Source organism: Canis aureus, chromosome 14 (assembly GCF_053574225.1).
Source record: "Canis aureus isolate CA01 chromosome 14, VMU_Caureus_v.1.0, whole genome shotgun sequence".
Classification (NCBI taxonomy): Eukaryota; Metazoa; Chordata; class Mammalia; order Carnivora; family Canidae; genus Canis; species Canis aureus.
This window is the reverse complement of record NC_135624.1, coordinates 52,290,188-52,311,576: the sequence shown is the minus strand read 5'-3', so window position 1 is coordinate 52,311,576 and position 21,389 is coordinate 52,290,188. Positions and strand designations below refer to the sequence as shown.

Below are 21,389 nucleotides of genomic sequence, written 5' to 3'. Positions count from 1 at the left end.
AAGTACAAGGAACAAAGAGTCCCTCAACTTAGCTCAAGGAAGGCTTTGGGGAGAGTCCATGGGAGTTCATGGACAGAAGTCAAAGACTCAAGGATGGGAACTGGAAGAGCCATAAGGAATGGGGTCTGTTATTTCTGGTTTGTCTGAGCTCTCTGTCCCCTCTACTCCCCACCTCCCCTTCTTTGCCTCTTCCTGTACCTCTCTTCTAAACCCACTTTCTCAGCTTAATTGTCCTACAAATACCCACATTAGCCATCTTAGCCCACAATCCTCATAACTCAGCATGTGTCACCAACTGTAACCTCACTCTGATTAAATCTCAGCTCGTATATTCCAGCCAACTCCTGATTCTCATGGGTGCTAGTCAGTTAATGAATGGTGGTGAAACTTGGGTCTATCTTCCAACCTAATCAACTTTTTAATACATTTATTACAATGTTCTTTGTTACTGTGGCATAAAAGTCAACTTATGATGCAAGTTATCATTAATCTTTGACAATAGATTTATTAGAATCCATTAAAAAAGACAGAGAACAGGGATCTTCAACATTAAATTTTTAAGTGTTGAGGGTAAACTAGACAAGAATAAAATCTCTAGGGATTTTTAAATATAGCTTTCAGAGACTATCTCAAAGGCTTTTGGACAAACTACATGGAATTCAAACATTTCCCAGAATTTCAGTGGAAACAATTTAGCTAATGCCCTAGAAAAGAAAGTACACAGCTAATTCAAATCTGCTAATTAATCTAATAGAACATACTGGCTCTTGATAGCTTTCCCCTTTGGGAGAGGAAAAAATAACCCTTCTTATAAATCAATGTTTCCTTAAACACAAAGACTGAAATTTACGGCAGTTCTTCAGGGATTTTAGGCTTCAAGGAACCAATGAGAAAGTTCTTACTTGAATGTACATACACATCCTGTTCCACCGTTGACACTTTCCACACTTCCTCTCTCTCTCTCCCTCTCTCCCTCCTTCATTCCTACCTGATTCGGGGCCTACCGTATATCTCTTAGGCCTTGATGAAACAGCAGTGAACAATAAGTAATAAAGGGGTTCAGAACATGCCACCTCAAAATAGGCTGCTTTTGAGGTGGCATGTTCATATTATTTTGAGCTTAAATCACTTGTAAAAACAACAGGTACAAGGAAAGCACTCTGACCTTTCCTTTTCTTCCTGAAAAGGAGAGATGAAACTCCCGACATGAAAGCTGTCCTCCTAATATCAAGAGGAAAAGAACATTTTTATCAAGAAAGATGGGGAGCTGAGGTCAAGGGAAATTTGTATACAATAACTCTTATCTTCTAGTCTCCCCATATATTTTACTTACTTTTCCACAATTGCCACTCTTTTTTTCAACTTAGTATATAAGCACTTGGGTCTAGATACTTCTTTGGGTCTTTATTTTCCTGTGAAGACTCCTAGGTCATGCAAATATTTATTAAAATGAATGTTGTATGTTCTTCTCCTCTTACTCTGTTAAGACAGTCCCAACCAGAAACTCTAGGAGGATAGAGGAGAAATTTTACCTCCCCTACAGTAGTAAATAAACAAAATAGAATATTATATGTGTAACATGTTGGGGGAAATATAAAGCAAGGGAAGGGCCAGGGAGTGCTAATGAGAGAGACACTGCTACTTTAAATAGAGGGTCAGAGAAGGCTCTTAAGAAAGGGACATTTGAGCATAACCTGAAGCAGGTGAGGCAGAAAGACTTGAAGATATTTGGGGCAAAAGCAAATGGAAAAGGGTGGGGAGTTTGAGAGCAACAAAGATCAGAACTGGCATTAGTGGGAGATGAGCTGTACAAACTCAGGATCGGATCCTGCCTTTTGTCCAAATTTTTAGATTTTGTGTACCATGGATTTTTTTTGCATTAGTTTTGATATCTCATTAAAATGTTATTTATCTTGGGCAGCCCCGGTGGCACAGCGGTTTAGCGCCTCCTGCGGCCCGGGGTGTGATCCTGGAGACCCGGGATAGAGTCCCACGTCGGGCTCCTGGCATGGAGCCTGCTTCTCTCTCTCTGTCTCTGAATGAATAAGTAAATAAATCTTTAAAAAAAAAAATGTTATTTATCTTGATTACTGATTTTTTTTTTTTTTTTTTAATTTCAAGGCTGGTGCTTCATGAGCTGCACTCTGGTCCAGGCCCTGGAGTTGATAGAAGGGGTGAGGGGAACCCGGGGGAGAGTAGTAGGAAATGATGTCAGAGAGAAGGGGAGGTGGGGATTCTGAGGAACTTGGCTTTTACACTGAGTGGGATGGGAAGTTGCTGCCAAAACAAATTACCACAGATCTAGTGGCTTAAAAACCATAAATTTGTATCTTACAGTTCTATAGATCAGAAGCCCCAAACAGTCTCACCAAGATAAAATCAAGCTATTGGCAGGGCTGCATTCCTTACCCTGGGAGCTCCGGGGGAGAATCTGTTTCCTCGCTCACTGGGTTTGCTAGTGGAATTCAGTTCCATGCAGTTGTACGACTGAGGTCCTGTGTTCCTCATTGTGGGCTTGTGACCCCTTCCTGCATTTCAAAGCCAGTCGTGAGAGGTCAAGTCCACACAACAAATCTCTCCTCACCTTCTGCTCCCTCTTCCATTTTTAAAGATCCATGTTAGTAGATTGGGCCCACCTGGCAATCGGGGACCATCCTCCCACCCATACACTAAGCACACCTGCTAAACCCCTCCTGCCACACAAGATAACATACTCACAGGTTCTGGGGATTAGGATGTGGACATCTTTGAGGAACCATCATTCTGCCCACCACGAGGGCTTTGAGCAATGGAGCGATGATCCCTCCAGCTGCTCGGTTGAAAACAGTTGGGGGACGGGGAGGGGCACAGAGGATCAGATCAGGAACAGGGAAACTCATAAAGATGCTGAAGCAGCAGTAATTCAGAGGAGAAATACGGTGGCTTTGCCAATGTGATGGCAGGTTTTATGGGTCAACTTGGCTAGCCTACAGTCAGCAGTTACTCAATCAAACACCAATCTGGGTGTTGCTGTGAAGATATTTCGTAGATGTGACTAATGTCCCTGGTGGGTTGACTCTAAGTCAGCAAACTTATCCTAGATTCAGGGGCCTGATTCAATCAGTAAAGAGCTTTCTGAGCAGAACTGAAGGTTCCCCGAGGAGGAACCAAATCTGCCAGTGGACAGCAGCTTCCTCTGATGCCTGGGCATTCCTGCTTGCCTTTCCAGAAGGCCCACCGTATGGCCTTCAGATTCTCCTAACTAGCCCCACAATTAGGTAAGCTGGACTCCTTGCAACGGATCTCTGAATATGCCTCTCCAACTGGCTCTGTTTCTCTTGTGGAACCACATACAGGTATAGATAGACTTACTTTTGTAATTTAGATTGTTATTGGTATAGATACTGATATAGATACTGAAGGAATTTTGAATGTGGACCCGACAGGATATGCTAGTGGACTGGAAGTAGGATGGGAGAAAGAGAGGATCAGAGAGGATTCCAAACTTTTCTTCCTGAGCAGCTAGAAGGATGGCTCACTTGTCTCCTTCTAAGATAAGGAATCACTCTACCATGAAAGCCACTCGAAGAGCCCATTCAATTCCCCGACCCAAGGCAGCGCCTTTCAGAAAGAGGATGTGCGCGCAGGAATGGGTGGGCGAGCCTGGCCAGCCCTGAGGTAGGCAGGCTCGAATCCAAAGGGGGAAATAGAGAAAAAAGTCACTGCTGTGCTCACTCCACTCATCCAGAAATATTGTGGTTTTCTGTTGCATTTGGGAAGAGCAGGTCTCTTTACTGTTCTCTACTCTGAACCTCACCTCCCCTGCTGGTCTGGGCTCTGTGGGAACCAGTTAGCTAAACCCTGAGCCAAAAACAAGCAAGGAGAGCTGAATAGAGACTTTATGAATAAATGTTGCTCTGTGGGCTTCTTTTTTTCTTGTGAGGGAACAGGGTGTGCTTGAAAGTAAAAAGTGAGTTGGGTTTGTTTGTGTTGTTGTTTTTTTTTTTTAATCTTCCCGGAAGGCACAAAAGAAAAAGATAAAAAGGAAAGAACACCATTTATTTGCCACTTGGTACTGCTCTGGTTAACACAATGGTTGGGTCCCTGACCCTCTCATTGCTAATCATAACCAAAAAATACCCAAAGCTGGCTCCAGACATGTTTCTGACCAGACATGTCTCTGACCTGGACTTAAGATCTGCACAGCCGAAACATCATGTGAGTCTCTGAAGAGACTGTGCCAACTGTGAAACCACAACTGCCCCACCATCCCCAAGGGTTATGGTGGTGGCAGCCTAGGGTGCCTGAATTAAGCCCTATCCTACCTCTTCCCTGAATTTTTGGAAAGAATCTGTATCTGTTTCTCTCTCTGTCTCTCTCTTTATTCTTCAATCTCTTATCCCCCTGCTCACTCTGAAGAGAAAGCTGGCCAATGTATTAAATCAAATTGGATCATTTCCTCCTAGTAGAATTTTTTAAATACTAGAAATGAAGTTCCTAATGGTCACCAGAGAGAAGTGCTGCTATTTCCAGCACCAGAGTGATAAGAATCGTGCCTGTTAGAATTAAGCACAGCAGGTGCAACAGGGACATTAAATATGGCTAAAATGTGACTGGGATATATTTTTCTCTCATGGAAAAGTTCTGATTCAGGGCTGGTCAGAAGGCTCCAGAGCTAAGGCATAGCTAAAGCATGATCTATTACCTTATAGGGTTGTCATACAAATTAAGGTAATTTATTTGGTGTCTAGCACATTATAAACTCTTTCTTTTGGTTTGATAATGAAAGTAATAATAAATAATATTGACTTTATCTACGTCCAGGCTCTGGAAAAGGGCTCTCTGCCTATCAGCCCATTTAATCTTCACAACAGCTCTATGAGGAAGGGACAGTCATTGTCCTAGTTTTATAGATGGGAACACTGAGAGATTAGCTATCTTGATAAAGATTGCCAAATTAGGTAGTTAGTGCAGAGCTATGATTCAAACTCAACCTGTCTGATTTTTGAGCCCAAAGACCTAACCACCAGGCTATACCACCATCTCCTTACCAAAACCCTTCCACCACCCATCTCCTTCATTCCCCTGGCTATAAGACAGTTACAAGGTACCTGGGAAAATAGAGCATGTACAAACAAAGAGCAAATTTATAATATAAGTCAGTGGGGTCTAGGAGTCAATGAGGGCTATAAGTCAGATAGAGAAGTTCCACTTTCCTGGAGAGGGCATGGAAGTTGTCACAGCAGAGAGAGTAGCCAGGTTGGGTTATGAAGGACATACAGGATTTAGAAGAGTGGAGGAGGGCATGCCAGGCATGAGGAATGGGAGTGGAGAAGGCTTGGAGGTGGGAACGGAAATAGCATGATTAAGGGATAACAAGGAAACAATCTTGGCTAAATCATAGGATTCTTACAGAGGAGTCCTGAGAGAGCAATTTGGAAATGAAGAGTGGAATTAGATTAAGAAGGAATTTGAAGGTCATTCTAAATAGCTGAACTACAGTCAGTGGACATTATTGGGTAGTCACAGGGAATGTGCGTGGCGGCAGGGGCGGGGTTTGAATGGTGAAATCGTGATAGAAGCAGTCTCTTTAGGGATAATGTGATGATTGTGGGAGGGGTGACTTAGAGACATGGAGCCTGGGACTCCTGTTAAGAGGCTTTTGAAATGATCTAGACATGAGGTAATGAGAATTTGAAATGGAGTGTTAGCACAAGGCATGAATGGAATGGCAGGGATGTGAGAGACACTACTGGTGCAGAATTGAGGGGCTTGGTGACTAGTCTGGGAGCGAGGGAGTAGGAGGGGTCAGGGTTGCCGGCCAAGCTGGGGTGATGGGAGAACACTTGTTAGTGGAAGTTCGGACTCTTCTAGTCAGAAGGGAACTCCATTTGTCATCCATCCTCTGCAAGGTCTCTGTATCCACTGAGCATCTTCACGTACTTAGCGTTTACCAAAGGTACCTGGACCAGATGGCCATATTCTCTTTCTTCTTTGCTGCCAAGTGTTACTTCCACCAAGGAAGACTCTAAGTCAGAGGGGGAAAGCATAGACTTTGGGTTAAAAGAGATAGGAATTTAAATTTGCTCTATCCAGCATCAGTATGGTAAGCTTAGGTACATTTCTTAATTTCTCTGAGATTCAGTTCTTTTTAAAATTGGGATGACAATACCTACTTGATGGGGTGTTGAGGGGATAAGATAATAGAAAGCATTTAGTATTGTGCTTGACACATGGTAGATACTCAGTAATAACGGCTAATGTGTTGAGCTTACTACGGGCACTGTTCTAACTGCTTGACTTACATTCACTGTTCATTCTTCACAACAATCCTATGAGGAGGTACCATTATTATCTCCAACTCTAGGTATGTGGTATGGAGAAGATAGAGAACCCACTAAGGTCACAGGGACAATATGAGGCTGAACCAGGGCTTGAACCCAAGCAATTCAGCTTCAGAATATTTTATTTTTCACCACCACCCTTCCCTTAAAAAAGTATTGTTTATGGGGCACCTAGGGGGCTCAGTGGTTGAGTGTCTGCCTTTGGCTCAAGTCGTGATCCCGGGGTCCTGGGATCGAGTCCTGCCTGCATCAGTCTCCCTGGAGAGATGTCTCTGCCTCTCTCTGTGTGTCTCTCATGAATAAATAAAGTCTTTTTTTTAAAGAGAATTGTTTGCAAACACTTAGTGCAAAGCTATTGTTTGTATTAAAGGGATGCAAGAGTCTCAAAAACATTCCCTCTAAGAGGACTATTAAAATACATAGCGAGACTGGCTAGATTACCAATATGAGAGAATGGCTACTGGTCATAGCTTGGAGTTGGTCTCTTAGGGCCCCTTTGGATGCTGGATCCTGGAGGTGAATGAGGGAGAGGGCCCAGGGGAGGTACAGAGTACAGTGCCTGTGGTAGGTTCTCAGGGGGCAGTGGCTTTAAACAATTTATAGAGATTTCAGTAGCTTAACTTCCAGTATGGCGGTATGAGTGTGTCCCAGCAAAATACCAGAACTGGTTATCTTTTACCAGTGTTCTCTAGTCAACCTATGGACAAAGCACAATGATTTTTAAGGAAATTCCCAGTGTTGAATATTATGTGTTTTATTTATTATTGATACCATGTTTACATTATCTTAAAAAAAAAGATTTAAGGTACCTTGTAGTAAAAAAAAAAAAACAAAAAACTCTTTAAAAATAAATTCATTAAAAATATGTATAAATAATAAATATTGTGAATGTAAAAGTTTTATAGCTGAAAACCTAAACTAAGATGAACTGAGAAATGGAATGAGTTTCCTAGTATTGATTATGAAAATTGACCTAAATGCTTAGATCCCTGTGCTTAGAATTCAGGTGTGCAGGACCAGCATGGTATTTTGATATGAAGATGAGGAGCCTCAACTTTTATTCTTGCTTAGAAAGAGCTCTACATCATATGCTATTCCACTGAATATCCTTTAATCTAAGCAAGACGTACCTTACTAGCTATACTTCTGCCAAGAAAAGAGGCAATCACAGCTTTAAAGTGAATGACTGAAGAAAAAAATGTGGGGAAGGGTATGCTTGGTACCTCTGCAGAGGAGCTTGTGATTTGCATTTGCTTTTTACTTTAATGGCCTGGCTAAGAGTAAAATGCTGGTCTGGGTGGAGTCTCGAATGATCTTAAATAAGATAATTTGCATGCCACTAATTTTCCTTCATTCCAAGTATAGGACCAGCCAATGATATGCAATCTTCTCTCATCAGAAGAAAAACCAAGAACTCTACAAACACTAGAGAGCATTATGGCGGCTACCAGTCTTCCTGGGGAGGCAGCCACATAAGATGTCTGGATTCTGTCTGGCAGGACCTTCCTAGAATTTAGGAAAGACCCTAAAGTTTGCTATTCTTGTTTGTTGGCTTCAGACTAAACCAAAGAATTTCAGAGGACTTGTTTCCAGTAGAGTCCCTGATCAAGAAGATTACAGTTTTCTAAGACTGGAAGTAACAACTTCCAGACCATTTTTAGGATCGATATATGTCCTGATTTTCCCAGATCTCACCACCCAGTGGGTACAGAAGAGATTTATTTATTTTTTTTAAGATTTTTATTTATTTATTCATAGAGACACAGAGAGAGAATGAGAGGCAGAGACACAGGCAGGGGGAGAAGCAGGCTCCATGCAGGGAGCCTGATGTGGGACTCGATCCAGGGTCTCCAGGATCATGCCCCAGGCTGCAGGCGGCACTAAACTGCTGCACCACCAGGGCTGCCCCAGAAGAGATTTAATTGGGATGCCCACCTGCTGCCTAGGGTTTCATATCCCAAAGGTTCTCCTTGTGATTTCTGAGACTCCCCAGGGGGTTTTCCAAGCACTAAGAGCAGGCCTATCTGCTAAGCATTGTCCTTGTTTGCTGGGCATCTGCTAAATCCTGCCTCACCTGCTGATCCTCCAATGATAGCAGAGCAAAGAGGAAAGTGGGAATTTGGCTTCTTGGAAGAGGAGAAAGGGATGAGGTCATGAGAATCTGCCCCTGGTTTACATAAAACAAAGTTTTAGTTCGTGAAATGGCAGACACATGGGTCAAGTCCTCATTTGTTTTACCGTAGCCCTGCACGGGTCACCTTGGTGATTTTTGCTTCAAATTCCTTTACTAAAAATGGCAAGAATCCTCACATCTCACAAAGATGTAGTGGGAACTGGCTATTTAACGATTAGACAGTATTTTGAAAACATCAAATACAAGATAAGTGCTAGGTCAGGAAAGCCAAAGACATGTGGCTTCCCTAATGAGGCAGCGGGATGCGCCTCTCCTTCTTTTTTTTTGCTTTAAACATCCAAAGGAAATACATTTTCAACTGTCTGCACAATATTAAGAGAGAACAATCTCAAATTCCCAAGTCAATAAATTATTCTTTGAACCTCCTTAAATGAACTAAGTTGCTGCATAGGTGAGGCCCAGGATCCACGGAGGACAAAGTCTTGAAAAGTCCTATGCAATTTGAAGTCACATAACTAATGCTTTTAGGATTATAGAGAATTTGGGAAGGAAGGAGACTCCATAACCAACATCTGATGATGATATTTAAAAGTTTTTATTTATTTATTTAATGACATTTCAAGAAAAAACACCTTTAATCCTAAAATCCTCTAATGGCATTAATAGCTTTAATGAAAACCTTTTCTTAAAATTTGAAACTGTTAAGGAGATAGGAGAGAATGTCAAGGGCCATGGAAAGAAGATATAAACTTTGAAAATGTTACTTGCAGTTGTGTTCTACTCTCCCATTTGTACTCTTAAAAACCCTATCAAAAGAAGCTCCTGCCTTCAGCAAATAAGAGACATGTTGCAGGTTGAATTGCCTCCAACCCCCACACTAAATTCACATTTTGAAGTCCTAACCCCAATACCTCATCATGTAACATTATTTGGAAATAAGGTCATTGCTGATATAATTAGTTAAGATGATGTCACAGGGGAGTGTGTTGGGGGGCTAATCCAGGAGGACTGGTGTCCTTATAGAAAGGGGAAATTTGGACAGAGCTACATGCACTGGGGAGAACGTCATGTGAAGATGAAGGCAGAGATGGGGGCGATGCTTCTACAAGACAAGGGACAACAAAGAATCCTAGCAAACTGCCAGAAGCTAAGGGAGAGGCATGGGCCAGTTGTTCTCCTACAGCCTCCAGGAAGAATCGACTGTTATCTGAGACTTCTAGCCTCCAGAACTGGGAGACAATGAATTTCTGTTGTATAAGCCCCTCAGTTTGTGGTACTTTGTTATGGTAGCCCCAGCAAACTAACACAGCACATTACACCCCACCGTTTGACCCTAAAGAATCAGAGGTAATGTGGAGAAGAAGGGGTTGAAGGTAGTTAACACTAGGGTCTTCAGTACATAGTTCACTAATTGAGAGATTTATTGGGTTAATGTTATTTTCTTAAAATATAAACATTTATTTATTTATTTTTATTTTTGTATATTTTTTTATTGGAGTTCAATTTGCCAACATATAGCATAACACTCAGTGCTCATCCTGTCATAAACATTTCTTTTGAAGGCTATAATCATCAGTCATTCAGATCTTACAGCATACTGCATTTTCCAAAGATGGCCACAATATCTCCCATCCCACACTGCTCTTCTGGAACCTTGCCATTTCTCCAGTAAGAATGAAGAATTCTCTACTAACTCCCCCTTGGGTTTGGTGGGTTTGTGACTCACTTGCAACCAATGTGAGAATGTAGAAGTGATGTTACATGACTTCTAAGGTCGTGTCCTAAAAGTTGATGCTTCTGTCTTGGGAGCTGAATTACTTGCACTGGAGCACTTGACTACCATGTTGTGAGGAAGCTCAACCAGCATTATGGAGAGACTGCATGGAGAGGCCTTGAGGCTACGTGAGGGAGATACCCAGTAAGACTGCAGTTTCTCCGGCTCCTCTGCTGTTCTCGCTTCAGCTACTATCTAACTACAACCATATGAGGGGCGCCAGACCAAAATCTACCGCCCCCTCCCAACCGCCCCTGCAGTCTGACCACAAAAACTGAGAGGGATAATAAAATGATTGTGGTTAGTTTAAGCTTTGGAGTGATTTATCATGCAGTAATAGTTAATGGTCATGACTTAACGCATTATTCAGATAATCATATTTCCTGACTCTTGAATTAATTGGTCCAGAATTGAATTTTCTTTAGAAAGGGGTGGGAAACACAGGAGAAAAGATAACTTGGTAACCTGGAAACATCTACCTTGCAGGTTTCCCCAGAGCCTGGTGGGTAGTTTTGTGTGCCACCAAAAGCCAGCAATATTGCCATCCTTGTCATCCTAACACTCATTAATTTAGAATGTAAATATGAAGGAGGCACCATTGGATTTGAAACCATCGATCACACTAATGTTTATATAAATTAGTAAATTCCTGATTGGAGAGTCCTTTTTCTTCCTCTCCTCTTAAATGTGACCTAATTATGCAAAATTGTGCCATCAACTGCTTTGGCCGAGTTCGCTATCACTGGTGCCAGGGTCTTGCATGTTGAATTTCCCAACTTCTGCAAACTTCTATTTTTCAATCAGAATCTGGCACTAATTCTAATGTTTCTGACTTCATTTGTGGTGGGGCTGGGCCGGTGGGGATAGTAAAGACGGTCGTGCTTTCAATCATCTCCAGCCCTTGGCATCTTCCTAATAAGAGCCCTCCTCGTGTCATTAGTGCTGACATAGCTCTGCTCAACACAGAAGGAACATTTTCCTCAGTCACTTCCTTCTGTTCAGAAAAAGCCTGGATCCCTTTGACACCTTCATGTTCCAAATACTCCCTATCAGCTTGCAGCTTGTTTTCTATGGTGTCTTTGATTAAAGCCTTTTTCTATCAGGACATTTGAATAAATAATTCCCTTGCCTCTCTTTTGTTATCAGAGTTCTTGCTTGCTGCTTCTGGTCTCCAAGACAGCCCTCCATCCCTACTGCCAGGGATTAAGACGCCTGTGAAATTCACCCTTGGGCTGCAAAATGTCTTGCAAGGGAATCTTTTGAAAACATTAACTTCTTTTCCCTTTTCAATCCCGAAACAGTAGTTACTGGGGAATAGTCACTCGGAACATGGCTATTAGTTAAGAATTTCTGCACACAATAACTGAGGGGCAACAGGAAGCTGAAAAGAAAAGGCTTCATAATCCCTTATTTGTGACTCCTGAGTGGTAGCTGCTAAAAGTGACTTCTGCAAGCAGGCAGCTGCTTCTGCCATTTACACTTAATCAGATAATCACAGGGCTGGGAGAGACGGGAATCCAGCCTTCTGCATAAACCAGGGCCTGCAAGGCTTTCTGGATTGTTCCAGAAACCTCAAGTGTCATGCTCATACCTATACTTGGAAAGGTCAAAACACAGGGAGGAGAGGAGATCTCTTCTCCCTGAAACAGAGGCAGAAAGACATTACTTTTGTCACCTAATCCTCTCTTTTCTTCTTGAACAATTTTTGGGTGGATATCAACCCTACTCCTCAAATATCTTTCACATGAGGCAGTGATCATTATCTTCATTTCACATATGATGAAATTAAGGCACAAAGAGGTTAAATTCCTGGGGCACCTGGGTGGCACGGTCAAGCATCCAACTCTTGATTGATCACTCTGACAGTGATCTCGGGGTCAGGAGATCCAGCCCTGTGTTGAGCTCGGTGCTGAGTTTAAGACTCTCTTTCCCTGGGGCACCTTAGTGGCTCAGTCGATATGCCTCTGCCCCTGGCTCAGATCATGATCTCAGGGTCCCAGGATTGGGCTCCCAGCTCAGCGAGGGGTCTGCTTCTCCCTCTCCCTCCGCCCCTCCCCCTGCTTGTGCTCTCTCTCAAATAAATAAATAAATAAAATCTTTTTCTTTTTTTTTAATTTTAATTTTTATTTATTTATGATAGTCACACAGAGAGAGAGAGAGAGAGAGAGAGGGGCAGAGACACAGGCAGAGGGAGAAGCAGGCTCCATGCACCGGGAGCCCGACGTGGGATTCGATCCCGGGTCTCCAGGATCGCGCCCTGGGCCAAAGGCAGGCGCCAAACCGCTGCGCCACCCAGGGATCCCCTTTTTCTTTTTTTTTAAGGCTTTCTCTCCCTCTTCCCCTCCCCCTTCAAATTAATAAATAAATCTTAAAAAAAAAAAAAAAAGAAGGTTAAATTACTGGCACTGATGTGAGAAGACTAGGACAGGTTGACCAACCATCCCATTTTGCCCAGGACTGGAGGGTTTTCTAGGATATGAGATTTCCAGTGCTAAACCAGGACAGTTCTGGGAAAACCAAGAAAGTTGGTCACCATAGATCTGAGCCAGGTCCACACTGTCTCCATAGCCTTTTCTCTGAATCCCGGTACCACCCTAAATTCTCTTCAGCCTGAGATTTGGCCTTGGGCAACTACTGGCAGCACCACGAAAAATACAGAGGTCATTTCCCTTTGAGTCAGAGAACAAAGTCAGTGGTGTTGATGTGAAATATTGGGGTTCAGGAACAAACAGTCAAGAAAGGATTCTTGAGATGTCTTCGTGCTAAAAGGTGATTTTATTATAACACAGGGACAGGACCCATGGGCAGAAAGAGCTGCACTGGGGTTGTGAGAAGTGACTGATTATATATGGTTTTCTATCCTCTGGAGGGGAGGGTTGGGTTAGGGCCCCAGGAAATGGAGTCTTTAGGTTTCTGGAGGTCTGGCTGTTGGTAAGCTGCTTTTATTTTTTTTTTTTCTCATAAATCATTAAGACTATTGGAAACTGATGGAGACTCATATCCTGTGTGACTATGATCTCTATCAGTTGACCACTCATTTTTCCTATTCCTTTGTTCTTGGGCAGCCAGGAGTGCCTGAGGAATATCACAAGCATCCCACCTGAGAGCAGGGAGTGGGGTGTTAGCTTATGCTTTGCCCTCAGCTTGCCTTTTGCTCTCTCATCAGTGTCACCTTTGGGAAATCAACTCAGGACACCAGGCGTTCTTGCAGGTCACTCAGAACCCACTGGAAAGACCAGTCCAGGAGCTGCCTCTCCAGAGAGGTGAAAGTCAGATGCAAGACTGTACACCACCATTTATGTAATTCACCACATCAGAAGCCATTTTACAAGAGACCTTAAATCACTGCCCACTGCCCTGCCAGGGCCTCATTACAGAAACCTCAGAGAAGGCTACGGAAGAAGGAGGTTTTTGCTGAAATGTGCAGAGCAGAATTGCACTGAATTAGTTAACAAAATCAGACGAAAGCACATTTTTGCCAAAAGCAGAAATTAAGAACATTAGACATTTTTTTCAGGGCTGAAACAGATATAGTTCCCCTCTCCCTCCTTCCCTCACCTACCCCGCCCAACCCATCTCCCTAATCTCCCCCACATCAGGGTTCTCTCTTTTAAGATGTCTCTCTAGACTGCAGTGAAAAGTCAGGCACTGACCAAACACATGCTTGGAGTATCGTAGCTGGAGCTGAGTTCTGGTTGCTCCCTCTGCTACACCCAAGCACAAACACACACATGTACCTATGCACACACAGCCAGGTGTTACCCTCTAATTACTGGATCCCAAGAGGTTTGGGGAGGCCCTACCAACAGTAGTAAGTGGAGTGCTTTCGTGTCACAACCTTCGTGCAATTGTACCTGTCCACTGATGCTTCCTCTCATTTCTCTAAGTCCTAAGTGGAGGGAGCCATCCTCCCTTATGGCTGCTGGGGGTCCCTCCTGTCTACCCAGTAGCCTCTGCCTCTCTCCCCTTGGAGGGTAGAAGATTAAAACAGAAAGGACCTCAGAGGGATCATCTTGTTCAACTCCCTCCTCACACAGGCAGGGGCTGAGGCATGAAGAGGGGATGGGAGCTTCTAGAGTCACATGCTGAATCCACCCTGCCACCTCTAAGGTGGAGAGGAGGGGGCTGGAAGGAGAAGGTCTGTAGCTGCTAACCAAAACTTTTCTCTCCCTTCAGCAGATCCACAATTTTCGCCCAAAGTATTTCTAACTTTTTCACCACTGTATCAGATATGCATTTTTGTTGTTTGGTTTGTCTTCAACTTTATGTTTTTGTTATCTTCCCTTTTTCCTTTCTTCTTCCTCTCTGTTTCCAGGTAAAATCACTCACAGAAGTCAAATATCTTAAATAGAGCTTGGGGTGGGTGTACTCATGGGGAGGAGGCCGGACCTGCTCTTCCTCGCCTGCCTGGGGCTCCAGTGAGTCACCCTGAGAAGTGGCCACCAAGGTCATGCTGTGTGGTGATTGATAGCATGGACTGTGCCTGAGTTTGACGCCCAGTCAAGTAAGTTTTCTTTTTCTTTACCCCAGCTCCCCACCCACTGCTTTCTAAAAGCACAGGGTGCATCCCTGAACTGTCATGGGTGTGGGGACTCTCTTTCTTCACCCTGTGTATTAGGGGATGACAATCAGGCTGAGGTGGCCCCAAATGGTGACACCTTCCTGTCACTCATGGAAGAGCCGCCTCTTAGGTGAGGGTCCACCCCCCTTGAGAATGTCACCCTGCAGCTCCTGCTGGCAGCAGTGAGTCCTAATGCTGAGGGCAAGGAGTAGGCATATTTGGGGACATTCGTGGGTGAAGACAGAGGCCCGCTTTCCCTCCCTCTTTCCACAGATGCGTGATGCTCCCCATTACCAAGGGCTTTCCCCTTCCTCTGACCAAAAGCATGAAGGGGTTTCTGGGGAAAATGATGCTTGTGACCTCCCCATTCATTAGACTCTGGCTGAAACAAAAGGGAATGGGAGGAAACTATGACTTTTAAGTCAAAGAGTAAAGGCAACACGGACCACACCAGTTGGAACAGCCCTCCCAGGCCTCTTCTGCAGTGGGCACCGTGGCTGGGCCACAGCATCCTGACTCCTCATCATCCACGGACTCAGGACTCCTCAAGGACAACAGGTGGATTAGGTCAGATGACGGAATCTACACTTGGAAAGAAACACCTGCAGTTCACTGAAAGAATGACCTAATCACTACCGGCTCACAACAAACTACAGAGTGTGGTTCTGTTAGAACTCAGTCCCTCCTCACCAGGGACCTCGTGAAGCCCTCTGGCAGGAGCAGCCAAGGGAAGCATCTCCAGCCTAGGTTAGCTGCCATCCTTTTCTGGTCCATGTTCCCTGTCATTGCGGACCTTTGCTACTTCCTGCGCTGTTTTCCCTCCAGCCCAGCTGGGCCCAGGCAGGGCGCCCTGGGAGTCGGCGTTTCCACACCATCTGCACATGGGATGAGATTCTTGGTCTCTCTGCAGGTTTACACCTTGGGGGCAGAGCTCTCAGCAAGTATGCTTCTACACTCTGGTAACCCTTCTTCCTAATTCGCTTCTGTCCAAGTCAGATTTTGGCCCTGGGGAGGTTTGTATCTCTCATGATCAATTGTCTTAAATGTCTTTGAGAGTTTTCTGTTCCCTAGGGAATGGCTTCTCTCTCCCGCCACCATTGCATGCTCCTCACTCATGAAGTGGCCCTCTGCACTTTGTGATCTCTGGCTTTGAGCCGGAAAGGAATAGCTGCTGCCCACTGTCCAGATATCACTGCCTTCTATGTAGCAAACACTCCTGTTGGCTCTAGCATCCGGGGCTTTAGGGTCACTATTTTGTGCCCACCATGTGTGGGCTTCGCGAAGATGACTAAGGAAAAATGGGCTTCTTGTCGTAGCTATTGGCGTAACTACCATTTATTGAGCATATACTATGTTCCAGGCATTATGCTAAGCAGCTTACATATATTATCTCTAGTCCTGGTGGCAAACCTATTTTATAGATGTGGAAACTGAGTCTGAGAGAAGTTGTATAACTTGTCCTGGCTCACACAGATGGGAAGTGGCAGAGATGGGACTTGAATCCAAGCCTGCATACAGAAGACCAGACTCTTTCCTTTCCACCATTCTTCCAGTCACTCAACAAACATTTACTGAGTCACCGACCATCTCCCAGACATGTTCTTTTGACGACATCCTTCATCCTAACTCTCTTGATCTGTGACAACGAAGAGTTCCTCAAGTCCACCACAAGGAAAAAGTCTAGAACAGCAAAGAAAAGGAAAACAAAATTACCTATCTGTGTGTTAATTTGAAGTTTGCTAATCACCAGGAGAAAATAAAAACCAGGTGAGAATTACTGTGTCAACCATGTTTCCAGTTTTCACATCTGAAGCAGTAGCTGGAGCTCCTAGATGCAAACATGGGAATATGGGACTCCACTGAAATATAATAGACAAGAGGAGGAGCAGGAAAATGAGTCTGAAACCCTTATAGACTATTTGGCAACCTTTTTGTGCTTAGTTGCAGTATTAGATTTGATGTTTCTGAGAAATAACAGCACCATCAATCCCAACTGACATAGGAGAAGAGAAGAGGCTGCAAGATTATATGCTATTCCTTGGGTATGCAAAAATCAGTAGTGATGCAGACTTATTATCTAAACCTACAGACAAAAAAAAAAAATTTCACTGTAGCCAGCTATTTCCCTTATTTGTGGGTTGTTGAAATAGTTTTAATTTTGCTGCGAGTTGAAGTAAGCTTTTTTCATTTAAAAAAAAAAAAAAGTGCATGCAACAGAGAGCTGACAGAGTGAAGCACAATTGTCATGGCCTGGACTGGCACTCAAGCTGTAAAGGGGTTTAGGTTATCAGACTTTAAAGATTTATGTATTTATTTGGGAGATTGAGTGTGCGTGTGCGAGTGGGGGGAGGCTCGAGGGGGGCAGAGGGAATCCCAAGCACACTCCCTGCTGAGCATGGAGCTGGACTTGGGTGGCTCTATTCCAGGACCCTGAGGTCATGACCTCAGCCCAAACCAGGAGTTGGCCACTTAATGGACTGAGCCACCCAGGTGCCCCTAGGTTATCAGACTTTAAAGGATTCCTTAGACTGGTAGAATTATTGGTAGCACTTTTCTACTTCTGCCCTGTTAACTGAATCCTGATTTTGTGCAGATATCGGGGAAATTTGTCCGGGAAAGGTAGATCCTTCTCTGGGGCCCATAAAAGGAACCACAGTGAGCCCGATTCATTTCCTCTCTGTAGATGATGGGTTTAGCCAGTGTGGTGGCCATTTGACCCAGTTCTCAGCAAGGGGACATAACTGGAAGTCTGCTAATAGCTTCTGGAAAGACGTGTCTAGCAAACGAAGAGGGACACTAAGAGAAAGCCTATTTCCCTCCCCACCTGTCTTTGCTTTTTTTCATTTAAGGATAGGTTATACCAAGCTACCGCAACAACCTCGCCACCATGAAAAAAGGCAATGCCACCACACTGAAGACTGCAAAATAGAACACAGAAAATGCCTGGCTTCTTGGTAACCTCATTGCATCACCGAGCAACCTGAAACCACATACCTACAGAGTTCTTAAGTGATGTCAAACTGCCCTATGGTCTCTGCCACTTTTAGTTTCATCTCCATGATACACCGGATAATGAGGAATCGCTTACAGCCAACACATTATACAAGAGCAAAAGAAACATGTGTGAACCAAGGTGACGTTACTGATTCCAGACATTTGGTCTGTTGGGTCGCACATCCGTCAAAGGAATTTAGAAACTAAGCAGACAGCACATATCTGTTGAGCACCTGCCATGCGCCAGACGCTGTGCTGGGTGTTGGGGTTACGAGGGTGGGCGAGACTGGCAAGGGCATTGAGGTCATGGAAATCACATTCTAGAAGACAGATGATAAACAAACAAGGACAACCAAAAACATTCTGAAACAACTTTTTAAATATTGATTCAAATCAGTCCTGAGTGTAAACCCAGATGTCATCATCACCATCGTCATTGTCATTGGTAGAAGCATTTGTGCCAGGCTCTGTCGATGTCAAAAAGCGAACAAGACATAGACCCTGCATTCAAGAAATCTGGGGGGTCAGAATCCAGATTTGGCCATAGAACAGTCAAAAGTTAGGCAATGAATTAGGCAACAAAAGAATTCTTCTGGTAACCAGGGTTAGGATAGGCCAGGCCCCCTGTCTCTACTATTCTCCCACACATGTTTTATAACCATTACCCCCTTTTCCAAGAGAGAAAGGAATATTCTTAGCGATTGCTGTTCTTCTTTCACATACGGCTGCTGTTCCCGAGAGAATCAAGTGGGCTCTTTCTTTGTCCAGTGAAGTGAAGAATATAGGCTGTGTAAATCTGGGTGGCACTTACCAGCCTGTGCTGTGGACCCGGCAAATCCCCACAGATACGCCCATAAATGATCTCACCAAGCCCTATCTCCCTTCCTTCATTCTCTCAAAATCATACCACCTAATGTGTTTAGCATGCTGCTATTGACTATGAATTGCCATATCTAGCCATAAAAAAAAAACAGATAAACAGCCACTGACTGGGTCCCCACACCCACACACATACCCTCACCCTCAGACACGTTTCCACTGACAGTCACATGACCCACTGAACACACTCACGCTTGGAGAACATCTTCCCACAGGCTTGCTCACATACTGGCTTTTTATTTGGGCTCTCGTGGGGAATCTTTCAACTCTTAGATAGGAATTTCATTAACAAAGGAAGGGGAGGGGAAGTCGGGATGAAAGTATAGACGCAGAAGAAAGAAATGAAAACATCTTTTTTGAAGGGGACCTAAAATTGTATCATCCTAGCCTAAACCTCCCCTCTAACTGTTCTTTGTTTGTTCGTTCTGTGCCTGAAAAAAAAAAAAAAAAAAAAAGAACCACAACTTTTCATTCATTGGGCAACTGTCCAGGCTCTTAGCTTGGCATCCAGCCCGCAGAGCTGTGAAATCAACCTCACCAAGCCTATGGTTTAAAATGAGGCTACATCTAACTGGAAACCCATTCAAAATAAGGAACTTGGCACAAGGGTCCAGGGTCCTTTGTTTCTTCCTTCCTCCCAGCGGCACCTGTCATGTAGTCTTGGGGAAGCCTCTTACTTGGTGAAGAAAGAGATCAGGGACAAGAAGGAGGTGCTGAGAAAGTTCCATGAAACTCAGAAGTCACCGCCTGCATATCAAACCCGAATAACCAGGAGAGATGTAACCTGGGCACATGTTCAGCGGTTTCCCTGCTGCCCACACTGCAGGTTTTTCAGGTCCTTGCTTGAGCGTGCATTCACGGGCGTAAATAAGCGTGCCATCAACAGCCTGCGTCAGCCAAGCCAGCTATTTAAGCGGGCTAGCATCAGCAAACTCTGCTTCCCAACCCAGGGTTGCCTTTGCCACCTCCACGTAAGTAGCTTTCAGAGGTTTGCCTTTATTACACAGGAATGAAATTGTATAGAAAGTGGACTGAAAGGCCATCGTTACCGTATTTGCTGTTCTGTGGGAGGGGGGGAAAGGTAATGGTGAGAGGGACAATGAAAGTTAAGAGCTGGTCCCAAGTGGGGAGCCAGAGAACATTGCTGGGTGCAAGATACCAGAGCCTTGAGAAGGTGCAAGGGGTGGAGGGGGGTTGGGGGCAAGGTGGAGTCTATTTTGGCCTTTTGACCAGCAGGTGAGATGTTTTGCTTGCTCTCTCCTGTCTCTGGAAGACACTTGGAAACTGGTGTTTGTATGACTGTGCCAGATGCCAGAAGCAAAATAAGCAAGTATAACCATTTGGAGGCTGATATTGCTATTATTCATCTCGGTCTAAAATCAGAGTATTATTTTTAAATTTTTTGTGTGTGTATGATATAGGGGAGTAAGAGGAGTTACCTCTGGATTAAGTAGAGGTAGCTCAGCTGTGAATTTGCGGTGCTGTTTTTTTGGTACGCCTGGTTCTTATAATACTTATTTACAACAATGCAAACACCGATCTTGTTTAAGATAAAAAGGAATCCCATGCTCTGGGGTTTTGAGGAAATGCAGGTTTGCGATATTTGAACCACAATGGTATCCAGGTAATCAGGTGGAGTGTAAGTAAGATGCAATAAGAATCATTGAATAAAGAGGCACGACACTCCACATAACTTAGGTGAGAGGGTCTTGAAGAAATGAGGAATGCAAAAGTTCCCGTGGGGCAGCACCTGCCCCTGGAGGGGCCCGTAGTGTCCCTAGTGAAGTAGGGTGAGGCATAACCAAAGCAGGCAGAGAACAAAATCAAGATTCTGAGGAGAGGGGAAGGGAGGGAGAGAGGGGCCAGACAGTAGAGGAGTTACAATTAGGCATCATATAAATGAAATACATGTAGGATTCTAATAGGAATAAAGCAAGAATCTGGTGATTAAGAATCTGGCGAATCAAAAAACAAAATGAAATCTTGCCATTTGCAATGATGTGGATTGAACTAGAGTATTATGCAAAGCAAAATAAGTCAGAGAAAGACAATTATCATATGACCTCACTCATATGAGGAATTTAAGAAACAAAACAGAGGGTCATAAGGAAAGAGAGGAAAAATAAAACAAGATGAACTCAGAGAGGGAGAAAAACCATTAGAGACTCTATCACAGAAAACTGAGGGTCCCTGGAGGGGGGGGGGGGACTGGAGTAACTGGGTGATGGGCATTAAGGAGGGCACATGATGTAATGAGCACTGGGTGTTACGTAAGACGGGTGAGTCACTGACCTCTGCCTCTGAAACCAAGAATACATTTTATGTTAATTGAATTTAAATAAAAATTTTAAAATGCAAAAGAAAAAAATAGAATCTGGAAAAAGCCAAGGACCTTTCCCAGGTAGTTCCCCCTGCCCCCAACACATGCCTTGACATTCATTTTCTGGAGCCCTAGAACCCCACGGACCCCAAATGAATGCACCTAAGCTAATGCATTATTTTTAAACTGAGCTGAAACCTGCTCACTAGGAATCTGCAGAGAGGTAGTGGGGAGTTGGCCACCAAACGGAAGCTCGCTTGTAAGGTCACAAAGGTCTGATTCCCATCAAGGAAATACTGATAAAGGGGTTTCTCTGGGCAAAGATAAGTTGGGGGCCTAAGGAAAGAGAAAATAAACAAAAGGTGGATTCTGTTCTCAGAGAGCTTGAAATCTGAAGTATAAGG

At 44.0% G+C, this 21,389-nt stretch overlaps 1 protein-coding gene and 3 long non-coding RNA genes across 4 annotated transcripts in view; 2 read left to right on the top strand and 2 right to left on the bottom strand.

Annotated features, from left to right (window-relative positions):
* Positions 1–485: 485 nt before the first annotated feature.
* On the bottom strand, positions 486–3,108 carry LOC144283687 (uncharacterized). The gene is made up of 3 exons (XR_013352241.1): positions 2,719–3,108; positions 2,410–2,528; positions 486–2,035 (listed from the first exon to the last, which is right to left on the bottom strand). It is a non-coding gene; the product is annotated as an uncharacterized LOC144283687 (long non-coding RNA).
* LOC144283686 (uncharacterized) lies at positions 2,987–16,578 on the top strand. Its single transcript, XR_013352240.1, has 3 exons — positions 2,987–3,257; positions 14,547–14,735; positions 15,066–16,578. It is a non-coding gene; the product is annotated as an uncharacterized LOC144283686 (long non-coding RNA).
* Positions 16,110–19,622, bottom strand: LOC144283688 (uncharacterized). Its single transcript, XR_013352242.1, has 2 exons — positions 18,802–19,622; positions 16,110–16,472 (listed from the first exon to the last, which is right to left on the bottom strand). It is a non-coding gene; the product is annotated as an uncharacterized LOC144283688 (long non-coding RNA).
* Positions 19,253–21,389, top strand: part of HOPX (HOP homeobox) — a 28,945-nt gene continuing 26,808 nt past the window's right edge. The window contains exon 1 of the mRNA XM_077848133.1: positions 19,253–19,636. The gene's annotated coding sequence lies outside the window, so the exon portion shown is untranslated. The remainder of the gene's footprint in view (positions 19,637–21,389) is intronic.